Source organism: Lissotriton vulgaris, chromosome 1_2, assembly GCF_964263255.1.
Source record: "Lissotriton vulgaris chromosome 1_2, aLisVul1.2, whole genome shotgun sequence".
Classification (NCBI taxonomy): Eukaryota; Metazoa; Chordata; class Amphibia; order Caudata; family Salamandridae; genus Lissotriton; species Lissotriton vulgaris.
The window spans coordinates 23,628,149-23,650,175 of record NC_141686.1 but is presented as its reverse complement, the minus strand read 5'-3'; positions in this window follow the sequence as shown (position 1 = coordinate 23,650,175).

Here is a 22,027-nt window from a genome sequence, read left to right as displayed (position 1 = left end):
ATAGACTGTTTTTCAATTGTTCAAATGCTTCCATTTCTTGTTCATTCAGCACCATAGGGTATTTTACATCACCTCTTGTCAATCTCTGTAATGGTTTTTCAATTAGTGAGAATCCACTTATCCACTAACGACAGTAACCAACCATACCTAAAAACATTCTTACTTGTTTCTGTGTCTTTGGTGGACTCATCCCTCTGATAATTTTAATCCTTTCTGAGGTCACTTTTCTCATTCCCTTTCCAATCTTATGACCTAGGTATTTAAGCATGGGCAAATTTTGCGCTCATGAAAGTCAAGGATGCAAAGGCCTCTACCCAGCATCACAGCTGATTTTCCACGGTAGATTTGGGAAGAGGCACACCTGTCCAGCCTCGAAGACGCTCATGATTGTTTTTGGGCTAATGAATGAGTCACTAAATTTGAGCATTAACTAGTTCGAGCGACCATGATTTGCGAATTTTGTGGTGGGGGGGGGGCTTCCATGCGAGTTCACATGCCTCTTGTATGTATAAAAGGTCAGAGAAAGATCGGTTCAGCAGATGAAGAAAAAGAAGCTCCTGGTCACAGGAACAGCACGGGTATTGCGCTCGTGAAAGTCAAGGATGCAAAGGCCTCTATCCAGCATCACAGCTGATTTTCCGTGGTACATTTGGGAAGAGGCACATGATTGTTTTTGGGCTAATGAATGAGTCACTGAATTTGAGCATTAACTAGTTCGAGCGACCATGTGTGTGTTACTATGCAATCGCCCTGAAGGGCGCAGGGGTCCCTTGAGTGACCTGTAAGGCTGTGCTGCCCTGTAACTATTTTACAATGGCGCCAGCAAGCTGCCAGCGCCGTTGTAAAATAGTTACAAAGTTAGCTTGCACAGGAAGCACCTGCTTCGTTTTATCTAGTGGTTCCTGTGCAAGCTAACTTTGTAACTATTTTACAACGGCGCTGGCAGCTTGCTGGCGCCATTGTAAAATAGTTAAATGAGTGTGGGTTCAACTTTTGAACCCGTTACGTTCGCGGATTTTTTTTTGCGGATTTTGCGGGAAATCCGCAAAATTCGCGGATTGCGGATTTCCCGAAAATCCGCAAAATCCGCGAGCGTAACGGATTTCACGCTCATGCTTATAGGTATTGAACTTCTTGTTGGCAGAACTGTAATTTTGATGGGGGCACTTTACTTTCCTCCTTCTGCTAAATGGTTCAGCAGTTCAATAGTATCCGAAATGCAACTTTCTTTTGTCTCTGATGCCACTAATAGGTCATCAATATATTATACTGATATTCCTGGCATATTTAAATTTTCTAAGGATTTTCTTAGCGTCTGATTAAAAATTGAAGGACTTTCGGTATAACTTTTAAGGAATTCGGCACCATGCCAAAATACGCTCTCCAAATCAAAATGCAAATATCGGCTGGCTATCTGGATGCAATGGAACTGTGAAGAATGCATTGCACAAATCAATAAGAGTATACCATTCTGCATCATGTGGGGTTTGATATAATACCACTGTTGGATTTGGTTCAATTGGACAACAAGGGACAACTACTGTATTTACCTTTCTCAAATACTGCACTATTCTAAATGTGCAATTTGGCTTTTTCAGCCCCATAATTGGTGAATTGCATGGACTACTCATTATTTCTTTCAGAATTCCTTGTTCAATCATTTTGTCAATCACTGGTGTTACCCTTTCAATTATTTCTGGTGTCAATTCATCTTGTTGGATATTTGGATATACAGCATTTTCTTTTACTGTGATCTTTACAGGACTTACTGATTTCATTAGCCCTATTTCTTTTCCTGTGAAATCCCACACTTCTTCTTTAACTGTTTCTTTTAACTCTATTGGGATATTTTCTCTGTCAAATACAGGAAATGTTTCACTTCTTTCTGAGTCAATTATTGACATGGTCATTTTATACAAACTGTCATCATCTGCTGTTGAAAAGCTATGCCATCTGGTGAACAGTAAATGGCACAATTCATTTTACATAATATGTCTCGTCCAAGTAAATTTGCAGGACTACTGTCACATACCACAAAGTGATGCATTTCTTTGTAATTGCCAATTTCTACTTCTACAGGTAGTGTCAAAGGAGTTTTAATCTGTCTGTTTGTTACACCAACAACTTGGATTTCATCACCCGAGAGAGGAAGGTTTTGGATCTCAACTGATCTAACCGTAGAACGGGTAGCACCTGTGTCCACTAGGACACCCTTCACTTTTTCATTCACAAAGGGACCAGATCTACCTCCAGAGTTGTGTCAATTACGCACTCCAATTCCTCCCCTAGGCACCGTAAATAAATCTCATCTGATTCATTTTCATCCGATTTTAACCAAAACTGTGGAACAGCAGTCGTGGTGATCTTTTTACCTGTTCTCCTTCGTAGAATCTTGTTTCTGCACTGTATTTCTGTAGATTAACACTCTGTGGAAGAGTTGGTAACGGCACTTGATTTTGCTGCGTTACTACCTGCTGCTGTAGTGGAAACTGTTGATTTACCTCATTCTGCACCTGTAGATTCAATGATTTATTTTCTAGATTAACCCTTTGGTGTAACTTAAACTCATTCTTCCAATGCCCTATTTTTCGGCTATTATGACATGGGCATTTCTTTTTAGCCTCATCACTATTCCCCTGTCCTTTTCCTTTATTCATATTTTAAAATTTTACTTGAATCCCATCATTATTCTGGTTAGTAATCTGTGCTTCTTTTTGTTCTGCGACCTTTACTTGTGCCCACATTGCCTTTTCTTTCAACTTACGCAGCCTAGCTTCAATATCATCACTACAGTACTTTTCATATCTCAAAACTTCATCTACTGAACTGGACTGCCAACACATCACGTGGTGTCTTATCATGTCTCCTATTTCGGGTCGCAAAATAAAACACAAATCTATATACAAAATGACTCATATCTATCTCACTTAGGTTTTCATACCCACTATATTGTTTAAAAACTAAGAGCAATCTTTCATAATATGCATGTACAGATTCTTTAGGTTCTTGGGTAGTTCTATCAATTTTTAACCAATCAGTTTCTTTTGGCGGTATTTTATTCTTCAAAAACGTTATTACTTGATCATATTTTCTCATTACTTCTGGCCCTGGTGCACCTATTTTTACATCTCTTTGGTAGTCTCCTTTTGGTCAATCTGTTGTAATTTACTAGTGACGGGGTCAGTGTTAGCAGAAGCCATCCTGTATTTAGAGACTATCTTGTCTGTTTTGTGGAATCCATTTTGTATTTCTGTCAGCCATTTTGTTGGCCATGTGCTACTATGTTCTCACCATGTGCTCTGTCCTACCTTGTTGTTCTCTGCTCTTGAAATCTGTCTAGAGACGAGATATATTTAGCCTTCCCTGCTCCGCACATGCTCAGTTGAGCTTGCAGCTTTTGTCAATCCATATCTGTCAGGATGTGTTTATTTGAAACTAGCCACTGTTAGCTCCTCCTACTTGTCCACCCTGCATATTACCTTATATGTACATAAAACCAGCATTTGTACTTGTACCGCCTTCTTTTGAGCCCCTGTTTGGGTATAAAAGGGCCACGCTCCTTCCATTCAGTGTGCTACTTCATGCATTACCGAAGGGTGCTGTGTGAATGTAGTTCCACCTCATGAGGTTTATTAAAGTCTGTCTTTTCTATTCCAGTTACTGTGCCAACTTCTTCCTATTGGTCTGAGGACTCTGTGCAGAGAAGGGCGAATCCCTTGCACTGGTAGGCCTTGCTGAGGCTCACCACCACAAATCTATGGTAATTTTACATTCAGTCCATAAATCTGCTGGTACAACTATGTCAAACAACCCATCTAAATCCTCTCACAACAATTTTGATACTTTTACAAACCTATCTACTTGTCTATACCATTCTACTAGTTTTTCTCGTAGTCTCGGAAAATCATTAGTGAATGACAATATATCCTGTGTACTCCAAGGTACATGAACATATCCTCCTCCTGGTATTTCTGTCTTAGGGTATTCTTTTGTAAATACTAGTTCTTTTTCCTTAACAGGGAATGCTAATAAGGTTTTATCACTGGCTTCTTCCTTTTTCTTTGTGCATCTAATTTTCCATCAATCTACATCTCCCCATTTCCTCAGCAATACAATTAGTTCTTTTATTTGGGTCAACCTCCCTGCTGTGTTCATATTATCTATATCTTTTTCAGTAAAATCTACTCTGTACTGTTTCTGTAACATTTTTACCTTTGCAAATTCTATACCTAATTCCTTTGCAAGTTCTTTAAAATCTGTCATGTAGATTTTTAGCTCTCCAAGTTATACTTTTAATCATAAATATCAGCTCTTCATCTTGGTATGTTTTTGATCTTTATGTTCCAATTGTTCCTATTATCTGTTCTTCCATATCTATCTTTAACCTAACCACATCTAAAACTTTAGGTTCTGTATCTTTTTTTGCTGTAAAGTCTTAATCCAATCATTTAATTCTTCAGCTGATGGTCCTACTGGAGTGTTGGTTAAATCTATGTCAATCAAGCTTTTCTCCCGAGTTTCGCTTGCTGACTCTGCTCCCATGGGTATCTTATATATTGGACTCTGATTCATTGTCAAATTAGGTGGTGACTTCCTAACAGTAGTCTTGGCTTCATTTAGATATGGATACATCTTTTCCCTGACTTTTTGCATACTTGAATTTAAAGAAATAGTTAACGAATGTTCATCTTTTTTCTGATTTTCAAAAACCGGTATTACAGGACCTATCATTACAGGTTCTGTTACAGCTTCCACATTTTTAGTTAATTCCTTCATTTTCGCTGTTAATTCTTTTGTTGATCTCTCTAATTCTGATGTACTTGCTTTCTCAGCTTGCATACAAACTTTTCATAAATATGTTTTTCTTCTAAATGTCTTGTAGGGGTTTCTATCATATCATTCTCCATCGGCGGTGCATTTAGAGTTACCATTATAGAAGTTGACTGAGGTGGAGGTCTTCTATTTAGAATGCTTTCAAGCACCCCATCCTCTGTATCACTCATTCCGTATCCACTTTTCTCCATAACGCGATTATTTTTCTTTTCAGTACATTTTCTACCTACATTCTCTTCTATAGTTCGCATTGGATACATACCAGCCCACATATCAGCATTTCTCCATGTTCTCATTCTACTCTCATGAGTCGTACCCCACAATCCTCTTTTACTGCCTCTACTTTCTCTTACATCTTGGAATCTTTCTCTCTCTTTTTCATACATTTCATCCTCCCATTCCATTAGAGCCTCAAAATGTGTTGGTCTAGGTTTCGGCTCAAGTTTCATAATTTTCTCTCTTAAATTGCGTAACACTGCGATACTAAGTGAACCTGTTTCTGGACATGACAAAACTCTGTCATCTTTAGTGTATTTTGTACAGTTTTCTAACCATATGCAAGTGTGATAGCCATATTTCTTCATCATGTATGAAGCTGGTGTTTTTGGTGGAGGAAGCAATTTTCCCTCTCTCGTACTCTTGTCCTTTTTAAACAAATTCTTTATTTTCTTAAACTTGAAGGTTTTTCTCTGTCCTCTTCATATTAATAATCCATTTTTATAAATTCTCTGTCTTCAGAACGATTGTTTATTTCCTTTTAATCTGTACTGCTATTCTCTGTCCAATCCCAGAGCGTCTCACACTAACGCACCAATCGGTAAAAACTTCGTCACACAGTTTCTGACCTATCCCAGCACGTCTTCAGACTAACGCACCAATCAGAACTTCAAATGTCACAATCACGTGGACCAATCCCAGCACAACTCTTGTTAGCTTCTACTCCTGCTTCTGCTCACCCCTCCTTTACAAAATTTATAGGCACTATATATTTATATTTTATACAACTTAAATCAGTTAGTTACAACACAAAACATTTCCATAGTCTGTTTCACTAAAACCAAAGTGATAGTTTGTCCAAACTCGCAAATATTCTGTATTTCCAGTAGACAGCGCTTTAGTCTTCCCTACCAAAGAATTTCAGTTTTGCCGATAAAGTAGCACTTCCCTCTACCTTTACCCTTCTTTCAAGCTTAGGGGAAAATCTATTACTCTCTCATGGATATGTTTTACTTGGAGTACACAACTGACTCCTGTGCTTAAGGCCAAAATTTCACAGGTTGCCTTCGCTATACATTCACCACTCTCACAAGGAAAAGTCCCTAACAATAACACATGACGATGTTACCCCCTTGAAATCAGACCATGTAGAGTGTGACTTCTCTTGCCACACATTACCTCTGCCTTCAGACAGAATGACCAACTTCCTACCTCCCGGAAGCTTCAAAATTCCGACTACATATAACATAATACAGACTCAACATGTAGTGTTAAAACACAAGACATCAATAATCTCCAAACCAACCTATAGAAACCAGACCTCTGCTACCAAGAAATATCATCCAGTGTGGCTCTCCAACAACCCCAAAAACTCATTTAGCTTAACCCAGGAGCAAATTCTATTTTACTCATTGGTGGGGCCCATAACACTGCGAGTCACACACACTCACACATACAGTTACTCCTGAATCAGCGACGAAGAGGGCGAGCTGCTGGTTAGCTGGCTACCTAAGATTTATACTTTATACATTTATATTCATATTTTATAGTACTCAACTTATGCTAATATGTTATCTGTAAAACTGTACATCAAGGTACTCCACTATTTGGTCAATGGATCATCTAGTAGAAGTTAATTGATGGAGACTAAGACCAGCTTAGTCATAGTAATCCTATAACTTTAGCAAATTATTCTGTCATGACATTCCATAAATTAATACCAGACTCAAGTTTGGATTTAAATTGTTTTTATCTACTCCATTTAAGAAAAAAGGCTTTTAAAGATTTATTTAGACAAGCAAAACGAAAGCAGTTTATTTAGTACATGTTAAAGAAAATGAAAATTTTAGAAAATACATTACCACTTTGTGCTAAAAAAAATGAACAGAATCGTACAGGTTCCCAATCTGTCCCTCTGTTCTCCTCAATGCCTCTTCCAAAACAAAAATCTGCATTCGAGCGTTCTTCTTTGCTCCATCAATAGTTAAAGTAAAAAAAATGTTCAAGGTCTCTAGCACCATAAAATAGTTCAAACCGACAGCATGTCGTGGTGCAAAATAAATCTGTGGAGCAAGCTTTTTTCTCCCTCTCGAACAAGCTCTTTTATATCCTTTTTCTCTAACTAACTAACTTTAAATGGAAACTTTTAGGGTCCACAGTTCATTCTGATTGGTCCATTAGAGGGGTGGTGATGATCACCTCATTTATTCCGTGTTCATAGCAGTTTGTAGTTTTGCGAAGTCATCAACACAATATTCCCATAGCATTCATCTCCAATTTATGCTTGTCATTCTCCTTTTGTTACAGACCTTGTTATTTTTTTTCATCCTTGCTGTTTTTCATCCTTGCTGTTCTTTATACACAGTTTTAGATCCCGGCATCTTTTGCCATACTTTCAGTGACATCACTCACTTCGCGTACAGGCCATTCCATTTACTCCGCATTTGTGAGCGTGCATGCGTGGAGGCCTTTTCTTTCAAACTGATGTCAACGCTTCAGTCACCAACCATTTTTCACCCGACAGGTTACATAGGCCTCAATGAGAACTAATGCGAAAACAAACAGAACATTTGATTTTGAATTATAGCCCTTCTGTTTACCTCCCACCATTCTAATATTCCCAGTTAGTTGTTACCTAGCATTAAGAAACACAGATAGCATATTTTACTTACCAAGTGCATTTTCTTTCTTTTGCCACAACATACAATTTCTCTATGAGAAGCATAAACACACATACTGGTTTGCGTAAAAGTACATTATTATAGCACTATATTAATATGGCTGGTTCACAATTATTAGTATGTTATCTTCGCAAATAGCCATTAGTTTCCCACATGTAATTTAAAAAGTCTAAGTGCATTTTGTTGATTAATTTTTCATGCATCACACCATTAATTCTGTTATTGTTATATGAAATTGATTTTACAAGGGGTACACACACATTTTTGTCTCTCCCCTGCTCCATCACCCCAAATAGGGTGAGGCAGCAATCACTGGGACCTGGCAGCCAGTGACTGGTTATCAGGCAAAGGATTTCCAGTGACGGAAACAGATGAGGCTAAGCTGGCAGAAGCAAAGCAGTTCCCTCCCATCTCTAAACAGAGTGTACGAGGCGTCGGCCATTGTTTGTTCCATCTACCCTGCACCTGCCAACCTCTAAATGCCCACTTAAGCCTTTGTTTTCCTTAATGCACTTAAATAGTAATGGGAGTAGCTTTTATTTATCACAGTCTATATCTAGTGATAGTGATCGCTACAGACACAATAGGCTTTGCTGTAGTTTCATCATACCGCAGAGAACCACAGCAGATAAATCTGATGCCTCATAGACAGGGAAGCAGAATGGAGAGGGGAATCCGTGCGAGGCGAAATGCGGTTATATCAGATAAAACAAGCAGACATAGACCTGATCAGAGGTCTAAGCCAGCCATGCCACCACCACCACTAGCAAAGAGACCTCAGAACTCTTGCCGTTCCTCAAACCTTTGTCACTATTTCTAACTCTTTGCCTATTAGGGTATCTAATTGCAGACCCTATACTTGCCAGCCCACTTCTGTATGTAATTGTTGTATTTAACTATTCCTCTCCTTATGTCCATTTATTCTAAACTGGTCTAAGTATTGAAAAGTGTTTAAAGCATGTCTTGCAAAAAAGGTGCATTGTCCCCATGCATACCGTTTATTAACTTATGGAATTATTTCACTAAATACCACTCTGAAGAGGCTCTTGGCTATTCTGCAGCATACAGCACTAATTAGGAATCAATGGATCTAACATCATAACACTAATACCATTGCACATTAATAGTAACTACCAAACTGAATAAACAGCTGGTCACAAAGGTGTTAGGTTGTGGTAATATTTAACATAAATGTGTATGTATATATGTGTATTTATGTTTGTATGCATGTTTGTAGTGGCATTGATCAAGTGTGAAGCTAGCCATAAATAACAGAGCACTACACAGTAGGGTGATAATGATATGTGAGAGGAGCGCCAGTTAGGTAGGTAGGATAGAGGAATGACAGATAGGGAACAGGAGGAACACAAAACTCTAGGGGCATATATATCAAATATCATGCAACTCAGCAAGCCACCTTGCTATGCTGTGTGAAAGAGAGAGGGCAGAATTACCCCATATTTAACATTATAAGGTGCCTTCCTGCACTCTGCCTGTGCTGACGTACAATGTTGGCACCCTTGCACCTGCATTGCAAACATGATTGCCTTTGTGCAGGAAGGGACACCTTCCCTCTTAGCAAAAATCCTCTGAGGCTTTTTTCTCTTTCTATGTGTGCTGCAAAATGCAGCACACATAGAAATAGGAAAAACGAGGAGAAATAAAAAATGTATCCTCATTACCCCTCCCCTGGGAGGCTTAGCATTTTGATGCATTCCCAGGTTTACTACTAATGGTAAATATGGGAATGTGCTAAAATAAGTGGATGCTTGGGAACACCCTCTTTCCACCCATGTAATGCTTCCCTGAGGTAGAGTAATGGAAGGCAGTGACTTGCGCTGCCTTGTGTTACTCCACATTTACCAAGCCATGCAGTGCCACAAAAGATGGCCTTGCGTGGCTTGGTAAATATAAGTCTAAGTTTTTTGTCAATCTTGCTCCCCCTTATGTGACACAAGAATGTATGACGGAATTCTGCATGCGTTTTTCATGCATGCCTTAGGAACTCCATCATTTGAATGAATACGTCTTTAGCACGCATTTGTTTTGCACACAAGTCATTTTACCAACTTGCCTCAGGGGGAGTGCTGGATATTGTACTAGTGTTATTTACTAGTTCAACTCCAGTCTGCCCACAGTAGGGAAGGTGTTGGGCTTTAATTCCAGCATCACTCCGCCATTGCGCTCTCCAAACTCTCAGCCAAAATAATGCTGGGCGAGCCTTAATGTAATCTTCGATATATGGCAAGTTAAGTTCACAGTGAGTAGCATATTTAAAAGAGGAAATGTGTGCACCCAGTATTTTGTGGCAGAATCTATTCTCTTCATCCTGGATGCTGCCACTATTAGTATGATCCCAAACTTCAGCACCGTAGGTGGCAATTGGTATGCATTGGAGTCTAAAAATTTTAACAGTGGCAAATACCACCTCTGTGTTTCTTGGCTTTGGCAGCCCGAGTATCATATTAGTGGAGTTTGTGAACTTCCTCCTGCAATAAGCCACATGGTCAGCCCACAATCCATTTGCAGCAAATACCAGAGCAAGATATGGGAAAGTGCGAGTGCTGTGTAAACTATTGGAATTTAAAACAATTGATGAGTTAAAATACTTCTTTGACCCACATGTCATTAAAAAGGTTTTATAAAGTTAGTATATAAATCCAGGGCGTCCATGAAATCTACAAAACCACTCACCAAAATACGGAGAGCTTTTGGGGTGCCGCCCATCAGCACCGCATCGTGGGCATATAACAGGGCAGGGAGTTTATTACAGTTGATGTATGGGACGTCCTGGGTCAGTGTTGCCAGAGACTTATTCAGGTCATTGATATACAGGATGAACAAGAGAGGGGCCAGGACACAACCCTGCGTGACCCCTTTACCAACTTCAATGACTTTAGAGACCTCACCATCCCTGCTAATGCGCACCAGGGCGTGTAGATCTTTATGTAAATAGGCTAAAAAGGATACGAGGGACTCATCCAGGCCATAGTTTAGAAGAGTACTCCACAACCGAGACCTGTTAACAAAGTCAAAGGCTGACGTGAGATCCATGAATGCCAGATATGTAGGTGTTTTCTTAGCTACATTGTATTTACCAATAATCAAGTGGAGGTTAAGACATTGTTCCACAGTGCCGATATTACTCCTGAAGCCCAACTGACAAGGATGTAGGATCTGAAGCTCCTCGGCCCATGACCTGATCTTTTTATACAGGACACTCCCCAGAATTTTCAACATATTATCGATCAAGGAGATCGGCCTGTAACAACTTGGGTTTGAATGGTCCCCTTTTTAAAAATTGGCACAATAATGCTGGAGGCCCAAGTATGGGGTGTGGGAAAATTAATTAGGTTATTAAAAACGTTCAGGAATAGAGCCGCCCAAAAATCCGGGTGACTTTTAATGAGGTCAATGGACAAACCATCAGGGGGCTATGCATCCCAGACTCTGATCGATACCTCCTCTACCTCCGATAGGCCTATCTGAACACTGGAAGTCATTGTGTACTCGTTAACAGCTGTAAGTGAGACTGAAGCAGAATAAATCTTACTAAAGTGAGCTTCCCAAGACTCGCTAGAAATATTACAGCTACTTGTAGACATAGGGGACCCAGGGACCTCATACCTTTAACGGCCAACCAAAATTCTTTGCCATTTTTTAGCGAGGTAGCCCCTGCGAGATTGTCCCAGTGCTCTCTTGTAATTTCCTCCTTTCTAGTTGCTATAGCTCTTTTATAGCATAGTCTAAGTGATTTAATGAGGGAGCTGTCTCTGGGTTTATTAGCAAGCTGAGGAGCAATCAGCATTAAACCAACCTGGGTCCGGGTGGATTTTCTTGTTGAGCCTAGACAGTAAAGTTTTGACGCCTACGCAAAACTTTGAGTAGGCGTCAACTACCTCCGGGTTATGTTCCTTAAACAACAAACAAGTGTTGATCAAGTCAGGGTGAGTTCTTACCATCCTGCCAAATATAGCTTTGTTGTCTAAACCACACCAGACCAATCTGAGGTTGTCAGTAAAGGGGGACAAATCCCTAGTACCACACTCTTTATCGTAGGTCGGTCTAGATACGAAACTCCAGGTTATACCAACAGGGTTATGATCCCCCTGTATTGTGGAAATCACCTTAGCTTTTAGCACACAATTTTCTAAGGGGGCAGTGATAAAAATGTAATCAATGGTAGAGGTCAAGCCCCTGCCTCTATAAGTAGGTTCTATATGGCTGGCTCTTGTCGACACTGCAGCGAGCTCCATTACATCTGAGAAGTTATTAGTACTTAGGAGGTCTAGTAATTGGGAACACCTATGACATAATGGTGTCATATTGGTAGGATGGATGGCAGAGTGAATGCCCCACGAAAGCTTGACATTAAAATCGCCCCCTAAGCAGATACCCTCAGGTTTAACACCATGATTAGCTGTTTGTACGTTAGAAATGAAATTAAACAAATCAATAAAGTTCATATTGGGAACATTCTTAAAATCATTGTTATAAAAATTAATTAAATAGAACGAAATCCCCTGTTTATAGATTATGGCCTGAAATGTATCGTTGGTGGTGATGAGGGTCCTAGCATGGCTCCCTGCCCTAATTTTAATCGAGATTGAGAGGCCTCCTGCTGGCCTTCCAGAGTCTGGAGTGGGGGCTACGAAATTAAAACATTCAAACCCCTCTAGGAATAGCTCTCGAATGGCCCAGGTCTCTTGGAACATTACAATATCTTGTTTGTGAACTAACTCCAACCAGTCTGGCAAATCCATTTTAGACGCGAGACCTGCGACATTCCAACTCAGTATTTTAAGAGTAGATTCTACATTGAGTACGGTTGGGATGTCGTGTTCGCAAGACGAAAATGCGATTAAGAGGGGGCTGGCTCCGCTAATTCTTGTTTTAGGAGGGGAGCGCATTTATACATTTCTCCAACCCAACTATGTTGCACAACCGGTGGAGAAAAGGCACAGGATCCCTGTGCCTGAGTGAGCATCAGACCAGCCCGCTCTTTCTAATCCCGGCGCTTCTCTCATGCTAAGAATAGCATTAGGATTCAGAAAAGGTAGTGGTGATGGACAGAGTATCTGAATTAAGCAGAACACTCCTACCCAGTCAACAGATCAGGGCTTGATCCATCACCGTTTTTTAGCTGATTCAGAAAAGGGGAATAGCATTAGGGCAGCGTCTGGATTGGGTGGCGAGCCTGTGCTTGATGTCCCGTGGACTGCCAGTAGGAGAGGAACACCAAGGTGGACATCATCGTCAGGTAAGTTTTATTTATTTTTATTCCCTAAACCACCCTGCGCTTCCCAACCACCTTAGATTGGTGGCAACCACCACTGTGCTCCCACTATAAAAGGGTATCCAGAAGACTTTCAACTGTCAAAGTGGAGAGAAAACGCATTAGGGTGCTCAAGGCACCTTTTATCCTGATAGTGGAATTGCTATGAGGTGGGAAAAGGAGGAGTGTTTTGATCTCCGACACAAGATTGAAGCCAAAGAAGTCAGTCTGTGTCCTATGTTGAGGTGAGTGTTGGCTTTCTGTGGCCAATGCTTGGTTGCATGAGGTGGGCCCATCAATTTATTGAGAGCGCAGAATGGCACAAATAGAATTGAATGAGTGCAGCTTTGTGAATTAGGTCCAGGATTGTCTCACTGAGGGTACAAAATCAGATGCACAATAAAGAGACAGTGGTGGCAATCCACTGAAAATGTTTTCAGGTAGCCACGAGGAGTCTCCTGACCAACTATCAGAGCCCTATAACATAATTCACTTGTAAGAGCGATTGAAAGTGGTTCTTCTTGAAGTAGGAAAAAAGTGAGTGTATTAATGGCTGAACTATTTAAAAGGAATTTGAATCCAAGGGCCTTTGGAGCGTGCCTGGTGTAGTTCTCTCACATCCCAGAAAGTGCACAATGTAAAAGTGTTGAAGTGCATAAACTGAAGGACCATACCCTCAGCTGAGGACAGAGGGTAATTTATGAGTCTTATGTATAATCACAATAAAGTTTACTGTTACCATTGTAGTGCTAGGCAAAAAGAGGGATTGTACGGAAAGCAATACTGTCAGATCTTATCGGAATTTTATAGAGACCTTGACCCTCACTGCATAGACTACAAATCCCAAATAAGTTAACATTACTACAACTACTAAAACAGGTATCAAAAGATGAGATCTTAGGGCCTGGTTATGACCCTGGCGGTCCGGGTGACTGCTGTTGCTTTCTGGTGGTCTTCCCGCCCGCTTCATTGGCAATCCAACTGCGGGATTACGAAGCAGATGGGAACACAATATTCTGACATACAATCACTCAACTGTGCATTAATAATCAGCCAGACCACTATTTCATAACAGGTGGACTCCATCTCCTGCCCATACAGGTAAAAATTAATGTTTGGTGGTTGGTAAAGTTGATTATATTTTGTATTACAGAAAGTGCCAAGGTAGCGCAACAGGCATCTGCACCCACTTTTAGCACCCTGGCGGCTTTTTGATACTACAAATGGGGCATCAGAATCCTGTGCCTAAACCCCCCCTTCTGTAATACAGTTGCAACTGGTGTGCATGTAGCATGGCCCCATGCAAATGAGAGAACTGCTTTGACTCTGCGCTCACTCATTATGATCAGCATGGGTGCAGGGGCAAACATGCCCTTAGGAGACATACTGACAGTGTGCCACATAAAAAGTGGGCACCCCGCTGAAGGGATAAAAACACATACCTCCGGCAGGCAGGTGCAGTCACTCACTGTCTTGAAAGTACAGGTGGGTGTCACCTGCACAGAGAAACACAGAGCAGATTTTAGTTCGCCATTACCCTGAGAACAGCGCATGCTTCCTAATAGGGCGGACTTTCCCTGTTTGCACCCGGCGCAGCAGCTGAACGGTGCACCATGGCATAAACAGGGAAAGTGTCCCATTTCAGTCATACGGTTACTGCTGGGTTTTTGGTCGTGGTCTGAAAAATGAATTGCTTCCCCTATGGTTCTCCAATTGTTAGCCTTTCTAGGATGTGAATTACGTGGCGGTATGGTTTGCACTCAGATGATAGTGCTTCTGAAAATATCTAGGTCTATCTATTTCTCTTGGCATTCACTGCTACAAACTTTACATGGGGACTGGGTACAGTTTAGGCTGACCTCATATAAATATGTCCTTTGCTTGCTGACATCCTGCGATGACTAAGCAAGAGTACCTGTGTGTCAACTGAAAGTATTCTTCCGGGTTAGCAAAAGGTCATCATGACTAAGAGCTCATAGAATGAATCTGTACTATGAGAGTGAGAAGGTATTTGGAATGACAGCTGCATAGCTGACATGTAAGCTAATATGTGCCTATTAGGGAATTTGGGCTTTGTGGTTTAGCAGTGACTTAAAGGAGGTAAGAACGAGGAAGTGATTTTGTAGCATTTTTTCCTCTTGCCAGATATATACGATTAGTGTTGATTAATTCTTGCATTTCTGCAAAGTTAAGCTAAAACAAACAGATTAACGGGTGATGCTGTTATGTTCTTTATCTATACTACTGAATGGAAAAACGATGTGCTGACTGAACGTGAAATCACCACCTGTTCAGTGGCAGCATGGCTGGATAAGAATAATCGTTCATAGATTCTTTTGTCCCTTTTACACTTTTTTAGTATAAATCTTTTCCTTTTTCCATTTAATTTCACTCTAGCTAGTATCAGGGTTACATGTAGAGGGCATAGGAGGCTTCATTCCCCAGGACCCCTGCTTTTCAAGGCTGTCCTATCGCAAGATGTGTTCATAGACGTAGAAAGCAAAGCCTGCCATGTGCATTACTGAAGGGGTAGGTGCAATGAACATACCTCTAAATAGCACCAGATGCTGGAGCTGTCAGTTTTGTTCTTTCCCTGGAAGACCGTTTCTATTACTTAAAATGATATGCATGTGCCTCCCGACTGGGCCCACTTTGATGTTTTTGACCCAGATCCGCAAAAACGACTGACTAGAATGACTGACATATTGTTAACGTAGTTTACCAAGTAGAGGTTGTGTATTTATTTTTCAGATTTTTATGGTAGGGAGGGACCTATGCAAACAATTTTATTTAGATGTTGATTTCCCCTTCTTGGTTAGTAATTTATAACTGTAAGAAAGACGCAAAAGCTAACACTGTGCACTGGCGGCTACTGCGCAATGGCGGAGGAGCGTCGCCCCACTGCCCGGCTCAGAGCCAGCAAATGTAAAATAAAACAATGTTCTTGCATCGTTTTATTTTACATTTGCTGGCTCTTAGCCAGCGCTTTAGGGAGGGGCGGGGCCTGGGCATGTGAGGGGGGAGGAGGAGTGTTATGTACACTCCACTCCCCAAGAGCGCATATGTGTTTTGGCCAGCCCCCTCAGGCGACCAAAACACACATGCGCACTTAGGTTTTCTCCAGCCCAGCTGCAATGAACAGGCTGAAGAACCCCCACAAACTCCCTGGCCTGGGCAGGCTTCTTTCCAGCCTGCTGGGAGTCTGTCCCACAGGAAGAGGCAAGGCGGCGCGACTCTGGCGGCGGGCGGCGGTAAGTTTTTAACCCCGACACCTCCCGCGCGACCCCACCCACCCACCATCCTTTGTTTATGGAGGCCGCCTTGGACACTGCGTAGTATTTCTTTGTTGCTAGCTTAGTCAACAGCGACATATCATGAACCAAGAATGTTGTAGAGGTGATATAATTAAAATATAGGCCCTCCATTACATTGGATGCGGGTTTTCCTCAATACTTAACCCGTTGGCAAGTTATGCAAAGGGAAATCTTGGTGGCTTTGGTAGAGCCACCATCACAGCAGCTCCACTAACGGTACTGACAATTTGTCAAACCAGCAACTTGTTTAATGCACTCGCTTAGCAAAGCTGTTTATTCTTCAAAAACAAAATGGACAAAGCAAGAATTTGTTATTAAAAAATCAAAAAAGAAATGTCACTGACAAGCCGGGAGTTTTGCTTATGCAGGATTTTTTTTCCTGTCATAGCTGCTAGGCTTTACCTGGTGGTCCTGAAGAGGGAAAAAGTAAGTCAGAAATTCTGCCTAAATAGGATGAACAAAGCAAAACCAAAGGGGATGATGGACAGAATGTTGAACATTGCAAGCACCCACCCCCAGTCAACTGATCTGGGTTTGATCCATCATCATTCTTTAGTTCACTCCGCCACCCCAGTTCAGACATGCCCAATGCAGATCAGTCTGACCCTGTGCCTCATGGAAGAGTTCAGCCCGAACTGCCAAGCCATGTCTTCCCGGGACCAGAAACAAGCATGCTAGGATGGGTTTCTGGCTACTCAGCCATCATCAGCCAGGCTAACTTCAATCCCGTGGCAAAGTGAGCAAGGGACCCACGTCTGGTCATACCCTGCCAACTTAGGGCGAATAGAGCAAAACCAAAGGGGATGATGGACGGAGTGTTGAACATTGCAAGCACTCACCCCCAATCAACTGATCTGGGTTGAATCCATCATCATTCTTTGGCCTTGTTTGCCCTACGTTGAATCCCAGGATTCTTGTTTCAGGTCCAGGGAAGACATGGCTTGGCAGTTCGGCTGGACTGTTCCCATGAGGCACAGGTTCAGATTGATTTGCATATGGCAAATCAATCTGAACTGGGGTGATGGAGTGAGATAAGGAATGATGATGGATTCAACCCAGATCAGTTGACTTGGGGTGAGTGCTTGCATTGTTCAACACTCCGTCCATTATCCCCTTTGGTATTGCAAAATAGGATGAACAGCCTGAGGTACATTATCCCAAATCCCAGTCACTGTTGGCTCCCACCTATGGTAACATGGTGCTTCCCCCAACTCTTTTATAGTTGGGGGAAGCACCATGTTTCCATAGGTGGGAGCCAACAGAGTTGGGGGACCATAAGTTTGGCAGATTGAATAGCCACCTCATTGTTGACGGTGTGCTCTGTTCGCCACATTGTAAGTAAGGCCCGTTATGTGCATATAAGTCTCTTCGCTACATTATTCTGCTTAAAACAATATTTGCACCAGCACTCTGTAGGTTTACGATGGAACATTTTGAAAGTGTTAGCATAGGACCAACCTATCATTCTAACAATATCTTGTAAGCTACTAACCAATAGAAAATATTTAGAAGCCACACCACCATGGAGACAGTGTGCTCCAAATTTACCTACATCCACACTAACCAACTGAAGTACTGTGTACATACCGCAGACCACTCTCCTCACTGAGAACACTGGTTTTTGGAAAAAGATCAGTAAAAGAGAGGAGGACCTAGGCAACAGAGCAGTCTATGGGGCTTATTTACAAGCCTTTAGAGAAGCTGGTGTGGCACATTTTCCTATATAAAAAGTGACACACCAGTGGTGCAAGGGGCTTGTAAATAAGCCCCTTTTTCCTAAGGCTGTAATTACTGAACACTCCATAATGTTGAGTTATCTAGAAGGGCCGGGAAAAACATGGAAAAAATTTGATCATTTATTTTGGATAGTTAGTAAGCACAAACTATTTCTCATAAATGAGCTTCTTGGTGCTGTATGATTATCTTAACTGTTTTCTATATTTCAGTAAATTGGGATCTCTTTTTATTCTTCTGGAATCACATACCAAAGCAGCGTACCTCGTATTTGAAATGGTCTTCACCCACAATGCTCTCAAACTAAGGGCTTGATTTAGCTTTTGAGGGACGGTACTCCATCATTCAGGGTGGCAGAGATCATTATTTCTGACATTCTGATGAACTACTGTCCATCAAATTAAGGGAAGACCATCAGCGCAGTAGTCATCTATGTACAGTGAAAGGAATCACCATCATAACAGTGCCTTTCAATGTACAAAGTGATGTGTGCTTGGTGGATGAGCACTGTCGGCTTTGAATGTAGTTCACCAAACATTTCCAAAGGTTTGGTTTCTGACACAATCTCCCAGATTGGGAGTTTGTTTCTGAAAAACAATTAAAACAATAAACTAAACACCCCCACACCATAGGAGTTTTCTAGCAGGATGTGTGTGTGGGGGGGGGGGGGGGGGGGGGGCTAATATTTTTTTCTGTCCCTCAATGTCAGATATTTCCTAGTGGAGATGGAAGGGAAAAAAAGACACTACACCACCTACCCTAAATCGGGTGGGAAGTGTAATGTCTTTTCTCCAACATCCCCTACTCCATCTGGCATTGGAGAAAGTTTTCCCATTGACAGAGCCAATGGGGGCTTTATTGATGGAAAACTTAAGGTACTCCCATTTCTAAATGAGGGTTTGGCGGACACAGTAATCTGTCACTTTTCTGACAGAGTACTTTGTCTGTCAAACTCAAATCACCCCCCAGGATTTGAAACACTGACTCACTGAGAGTCAACTACCTGTTAGTAACATGTTGGGATATATTTTTTTACATTTTCTGGATTCTTTTTTGTAGTAGAAAATTATGTGCATGATACAGGATACTTTCCAGATTATTCTTTTCTGTACTAGCAAACAATGCAATTGAATAAGTTAATTTGGCACATAATAACATTTTCACAAAAGAAATAACACTTTTACATTAGCACTGTAAATGTTTTGAAGATGAAAACGAAATCTTTTGGTAAGCCTAGATTTGAAGTATTCCTGTAATCCAAGCAGGAATGGACAGTACTCTAATTGCCGATATTTTATGCAAGGTGGGCAGGGATAGGAAGATGTGACTAACTTTGCAGCTGTTGAAACACTATTTGGCAGTTCAGTTCTTTTGCACTTCTAGATCAGAATCAGAATCAATCCTGAGTCATAGATGTCTGATCTCAGAAACTAGCTTGGGTGGCGAACCTACAGAGAAATCAAATTCTGACATCACTAAAACCATTGGATGAAATGCAAACCAAAATTATTATTCTGCAGAAATCCTGAATATAGGGGCTTAGGCTGTGACATGAATGACCATAGTTGAACTGTATGTGATCTTCCTGAGAGGAATGATTTGATCCATCTAAAAACAGATCATTTCATGCAATTTGCTGATAATCTCTGAAGTAAGGTTAGATAGCCAGTAGTGTTATATGCAGTAGATATGTCCAAAAGGATCACCAGTGTGAAGAGCATCAATAACAGAAGTTACAACCACTTTAGTATACAAGCTAGGTCTAAACCGGCTTGCGCAGTATGAATTAAGCCATTGTGCTTGACTGTAGAGCATCTTGGAGGTGGCGGGTGGTGGTAATTTTCTTTAATTTAGAGACAAAAGGCAGCTGAGATATTGGTCTGTAATGATACGGTTAAAAGGGGTCCAGTGGCTATTTTTTCAAAAGAGGTTGGCCATCTGAATTTTTCAATTAATTTGTACCGTCTTCTGTTTTCAAGGAGGTGTTACTTATAGTTGTAATAATGAGAGCCAAGAAATCACACAGTTTACTAGATATTCTATTAACTAACCACTGCAAAAGAAACAGATCAGCATTTTAAAGTACATAGTTAGTTAAGGATTCTAACAATTTCAAAAATAACACTATGAATGTTCTTAGCCAGAAGAATCTATTGTGAATAGAATTTGTGTTTAATATTACTAAATAGTTGTATTTATGCATTTGCTTACTATACTTCAAATGTGTTTCTTGATCTTTCGGCCATTGTAGTAAATAACAGAAATTGTACACTGAATTGGACGATATTTTTGGAGATGATATTTAGGATACAGTATTTACAGAACTCATGTCAGACAATATTTCTGTAGACAATATACTTACATGCAACTAAATAAAATGAACTAGGATTTTCAATCTTGAGCATCACTTTATTGTCACACTTGCAAAACAGTTGTCAGAATGCCTGTCTGTACAATATCAAATTGCTAGTGTCTCAAAGAAATGAAGAATGCCAATCAGGGATACGTTCGGCTAGGAAAGCTATCTTCCAACTCAGATATTAATGCCAGAAGTGCCTCACAATATCAGCAAGTACCCTGGAATGGAGGCACCAAGAAAATTTAAATAATGGTCAGCTGTAAAAATGTTCATGCGCATGGCTATGTAATGGCGTACTCTGTCTAGTGCCAAACTCTCAATGGCACGTGAACCAGCATGAAGCTTCTAGGCACAGATGTGCGGAGATCTCTCCTGAGAGGTCCATTTCTCACCATTAGTTAAAGAGCAGCAACTAACATACCAGCTTTTCTGCTGTACAACTGTCTCTATAAATAAGTTGAGGGATGTTCCAAAAATTGCCCTGCCATTGGAAACTTAAATGTGGGATCATTAAGAGAGAATCTCATCATGGGTAATGGGTCGAAGGACAGGTGGTATGCATAAGAAAAACATTACAGAAGTTGGGTGCCTCTGGTGCTTTGAAAAGCTCAATAGTGAATCAAGCCTGGCACTCTAGCTTTTGATTTACGATGAGAGGAGTCCAAGAAAATGAGCCAGTTCCCTGAGAGAGAGTGAGAAAATCATAACGGATTGTCTAATGTTTTATCTGGTTTTGGAAAGTGTGACCAAGACGCCCAAGAACTCTACCTTTTGGTAAGGAACAATGGCCACCTTCTTGATGTTGACCAATAAAATTAACCTGACAATGAAAGAGCTTGTCATGTACGTATGATGGAGATTTCCTGATGAAACTAGGCCAGTATGAGATTATTGTTACAATAGACAAAAAAATGCACCCAAAGAGCACCAAACCAGGTACACAATGAAGCACACTTAGGGGTTGATTATGATGGCGGACGGACCTGCGTCCGTCCACCACCTCTGAGGTGGAGGGACCGTCATCAGGGGCAGCGGCGTTCCCTCCGTTTGAATTAGGATGTGCTCGCCACCCTGGCGGTCACATCCCGTATATTTAACATTGTGGCGGGTGCTGCTTTAAGCAGCACCTCCCGCAAAGTTAAACATGCATGCTGTGCATTTGCATGCACAAAGCAGCAGACACGGCGCGGTGCATGCCGATTTGGGCATGCATAGGTACCCCCCCATGTGCACCCCCCAACCCCCACTTCACCATGGGGGCCCGCAATGGGCCCCCAAAGCAGGAACCGTATGCCTTTTCGTGGTGGCATTGCTGCCACGGAAAGGCATTCCTCCAAGGCCATCCTAAAATGGCTGGCGGTGTCTGATTGGCACCTCCACCATATCAGACCTTTTCCACCGCGGTCGCAAGGCGACCGCGGTGGAAAAGCGGCGGACGGTATTCCCCTCCGCCACGGTCCCCCCGCCATTGTAATATGGCGGGGGGAAGAAAGGTGGCGGATGGGCAAGGATGGCGGATGGATCGCCACCGTCTGCATGGCGGTGGCGATCCGTCCGCCATCCTAATGGTAATTAGTAAAAACAAATAGTTAAGAGATGCCAAAAGTAAGGTCGG